The sequence below is a fragment of the Aplysia californica genome, unplaced genomic scaffold, assembly GCF_000002075.1.
Source record: "Aplysia californica isolate F4 #8 unplaced genomic scaffold, AplCal3.0 scaffold00119, whole genome shotgun sequence".
Taxonomy (NCBI): Eukaryota; Metazoa; Mollusca; class Gastropoda; order Aplysiida; family Aplysiidae; genus Aplysia; species Aplysia californica.
The window spans coordinates 374,943-379,109 of record NW_004797389.1 but is presented as its reverse complement, the minus strand read 5'-3'; the positions used below and the strand labels follow the sequence as shown (position 1 = coordinate 379,109).

The 4,167-nt window shown below is 40.0% G+C and overlaps 1 protein-coding gene across 3 annotated transcripts in view; it reads right to left on the bottom strand.

Annotated features, from left to right (window-relative positions):
• LOC101852617 overlaps nt 1–4,167 on the bottom strand; it is a 44,322-nt gene that overhangs the window by 38,438 nt on the left and 1,717 nt on the right. The window contains exon 2 of one of the 3 annotated variants that reach the window (XM_005096007.3): nt 124–1,005. The exons of the other annotated variants lie outside the window; for them this stretch is intronic. The gene's annotated coding sequence lies outside the window, so the exon portion shown is untranslated. The remainder of the gene's footprint in view (nt 1–123; nt 1,006–4,167) is intronic. 3 annotated transcript variants of the gene reach the window in all.

Genomic DNA, 4,167 nt, shown 5'->3' with positions numbered 1-4,167 from the left:
ACACACACACACACCGGCAATAGAAACTTTCCACTTAGAAACCTGTATTATGCTTATTTTTCAATATAATGAAAACAAAAATTGACACTGACAAATTTCAAAACAAATCAAGAAGTTTATTACCTTTAGTTTCTTGATTATGTTTCATCTGGTGGCTCAGGGCTTTAAGCACACACTTGATTTCTCCTTGATTTCAAAATTTCACGTCAATAGCGGGTATTGTCGCCCTTTGCAATGATGCAAGCTTGTCATGTTCTGCTCATTGATCCAATCAGCTTCAAAGAAAAAATTGTTGAAGCAGTCTATTCAACTCTTGAATAAATGCTTATCCCCGTCGTTTTACAATGTTAATGTTGTTTAGGGAGCTCACTCTTAGGCCCATGGGTGACATGTGTGTTAAGTAGGCTGGCAATGGCAAAACATTCACATTTTGCTGCTGTAGATATTGCACCTTTACACGAGCAACGTGTGGGCGCGCATTGTTATGCTGGAATGGGTGCATACGTCTATGAGTTTAAAAGAAAGGAACCGAGTACAATCGGAAAACATTTTGGTACTCGTTGCTGTCGATCGAACCGTTGAAAATGTGCGGCTAGGTCCTGTGCTTGAAAGAAATTCAACCCCACACCATCACATTGCCACCGCTCGATCAGTGTATTTCATGCAGGCAGCAGTCTGTTAGTCTCTGTCTACAAACTCTTCGTGAAAAAAAAACCCAACTCCATTCCAGACGAATGTGACGATTTGCCCTGTCAGTTCAAGCGTAATTCTTGAAAAGATGGCAAACGTTGGTCATTATAATTATAGGGCCGCTTGCTCGATGTCCAAATGTGTTTTAACGTTGCTGTATCCTTCTTTCGCTGACAACTCTTTCACTTTCAGTTTATGTAATGAAATTGAGGTGCAAAGCTGGTCGTTTTGAGAAAGTGATCTCGAAGATGTCAGAGCAGTATATTATGTTGGTCTTCGTGGGAAGTATCGACCAGTGGTCTACCTGGTCCTGATCTGTGGAGTAAAACCAGTCATTAAGACTTAGAATCTATCTTTCGGGATACTGACGATAGGATGGGAGCAAAGCGGCATCCTCGCCGTTCTGCGGGCCGATAGTACAGCTTGGAGTATCCAAATTGCCCAACAGCTCTCCTCGGGACTTAACTTTACAGCATCTTGTACGGCAACAAAAACCAGCTGGAATAATAATATGCATGTAACTGGTTTTTCGGTTCTAAAATCGCAAATGTGTTCATCTAAACACAATTTAGACGATTTTATAATTTCGGCGGAACTAAGGTCTAAAAAACCCCGTAAATTTGCATGTGGGTCACGTGACCACGTGGATAAATTTTTGTTCAAGAAAATAATCAGCGCGGAGTCATTGTTGGATGCATGGTGAGTGATGTGCGAAATTTCGCTCACTTAGTCACATGAACAAGAGCGCAGTTACAAAAAACAAAGTGGAAAGTTTCTATTGCCGCTGGGTGCATAAACTTTGTCTGTTTCTCTCTCTCCCTCTGTTGTCTGTCTCTCTCACTCTCTCACTCTCACTCTCTCTCTCTCTCTCTCTCTCTCTCTCTCTCTATCTATCTATCTATCTATCTATCTGTGTGTGTATGAGTGTGTGTGTGTGTATGTGTGTGTGTGTGTGTGTGTGTGTGTGTGTGTGTGTGTGTGTGTGTGTGTGCGTTCTCTCGTTACAATTGAGGTAATGAAGGTTGTTTCCATCACCGAGGAGAGGCCTACAGTCGAAATTGTCCAAAACGGCCACCCATTATCGAGGTGAAAAGTGGGTGTCTTATGACGGGTAAACATCTTGGGTAGCGTTATTATTATAATACAGAAGAAAAAAAATACGCCAGGGGGTGGGAGGAGGAGAAGTAGTCGTTAGTACAGGTGACTGTCAAGGACAGTTGGCTGTCAGAGCAGGTTCGACAGCAATCGCTTCATTTTATGAAATTAGATCACTGTAATTGAGTGTCTGGGTCGTAGGTGGGTTTTTTTCTTCTATTTTATAGCCGGGGGGGGGAGAGAGAGAGTGAGAGAGAGAGAGAGAGAGAGAGAGAGAGAGAGAGAGAGAGAGAGAGGGGGGGGGGGGTGGAGGGGGTGCTATAGATTCATAAAATTACATTGAGTTCCCATTTCTGGCTGTCTGCCTGTCCCCATCTCTCTCCCTATCTTGCTCCTTCCGCGCCTTCCTTTTTTTCTCCTCAAATACTAATCATGTACATGTGTGTGACATCGTGGTGAAATAAGACACTCGTCAAAACTGGCTTGTTGAGTTTTGCAAAACCACTCTTCCTCGATTCTATATTGACGGCTAGACCTGATAAAGAAAGTTTATGATTCTAATCTACTTGGGCCATACAAAGTAGCCTACAGTCGAACCTGCTCTTGCAACCATCTGCCCAAGACAATCACCTACACAAACGAGTACACTTTCCCATTTTTCCCTTGCACGTTCTCTGTAATATCATAATGACACTGTCTACGAGGACAGGTTCAACTGGACTTTATTTGGTCATATTATATGCACTGGGCATTTGAAAATCTGCAGAAAAAAAATGCACGAACAATCAAACTGTTACTCGGTGCAACGGCTCTTAGATCACCAACTAAGAAACTATCTGCCAAAAGTCAACTTTCAAACAGTGTCTCGAGAAGAAAAAATTGCTTTTAAAGAAGTTGACCTTTCCACAAAATAGATGCCAAGTACTGCTAGACAGTACACTCATGAGAAAGAGCACATCATATACTAATATTTACCAAAGCAGATGCATTTTAGTGTATTATTAGTTATTAGAAAGACCTGTCGTCACATTACATGTTGGCAATAGTCTCAGTACAATTGTTTTGAAAATTGTAGCCAACTGATTTAAACTACAGATTTATAAATTTATAGCATGTTGCAGTTTTGACAAAGATACCTCCTGCACCCAAAGACTTTGGAAAACCAATCTACCTCAGAGTAATTTAATTCACCTTTATTTCTGATCTTGAAGATGTTTACTGACCACTGACACAAAACCTTCAGATATCATGAATTCATTAGTACTAAAACTCTGTGAACACTGAATTTTAAAAAAATAAAGCCAATCAAACTACTGATTTTCTTCAAACATGATATAATAAAGCAAGGTGTGAAGTACTTTCACTCAGTTAATTGAAGATGGTGGTTTTCCACACAAATGAAAGAGGGAATTGATAAATCATAGCTGTCTATCATAAATATTAATTTAGATAATCTGAACACCCCCCCTCCAGGAAACCACAGAAAAAAAGGAAAACGGATAATCCCATAAATTAGGAATGACGGCCAGCTTTCTGGTGTTTTGTCTTACTGTCCCATGAAACAAAGCCACTCTCTCACCACCCACTGTGTAGAAAGAATGTGGGAACAAAAACACAATTGGGGGTGGTTGTCTTACATATTGAACACATATTATGTGACAGTGTTGATAACAGTAGGCAAATGCTAAAAAGAGGAAAGGGGGCAGAGTCATTTGAAAGGAAAGATAAAACGACCCAAAGTCCATTGAATTAATCAGATCTGCGGAAATTGTTTCTCCTGTTAAGGAAAGTTACACAATGCATAAATAGAATAAAGGGGTAACAAACGGTTGCTTGAAATCCTTTTGCGTTAAACAGGGACTCTGTGTTAAACGGCTCCATATTAAACGAAGTCTACTATACTAAACGTAGTTCAATAAAGAATTTTTTTCCACATACAAAAAATTTTATACGTAAGGGAAAATAAAGTTGAACTCTATTTCTCCGAACGGTTTCCGATCTCGAGATTTTTTTTGGTTATTTGCGAGATTTAGGCGTCATCATTTCATTCTGCCATTCTGTGAGGACTGGGAAGAAGCATTTTTGAGTCGAATTCAATTTCTAGAGCTAGAGATTTTTAAATTTTATGTCTGAATATTCAGATACTTCAGTAGTGGTAGGGGCAACGTTCCCAGACTACTTATACTTCATTTGAAAATATTTTCAAAAGATACTGCGAGAAAACAAGACTGCTCGACCATGGAAGTAACATATTTTGCATTTAGATCTAGTCACCCAGCAAAAAATAAAATTCTCCATGTAAAAAAGAAGAAAGTGGCTATTCTCACCCGCCCGGAAGTTCTCGCAAGATCTACTCCTCCCCTCTTCTCTCTCTCTCTGTCT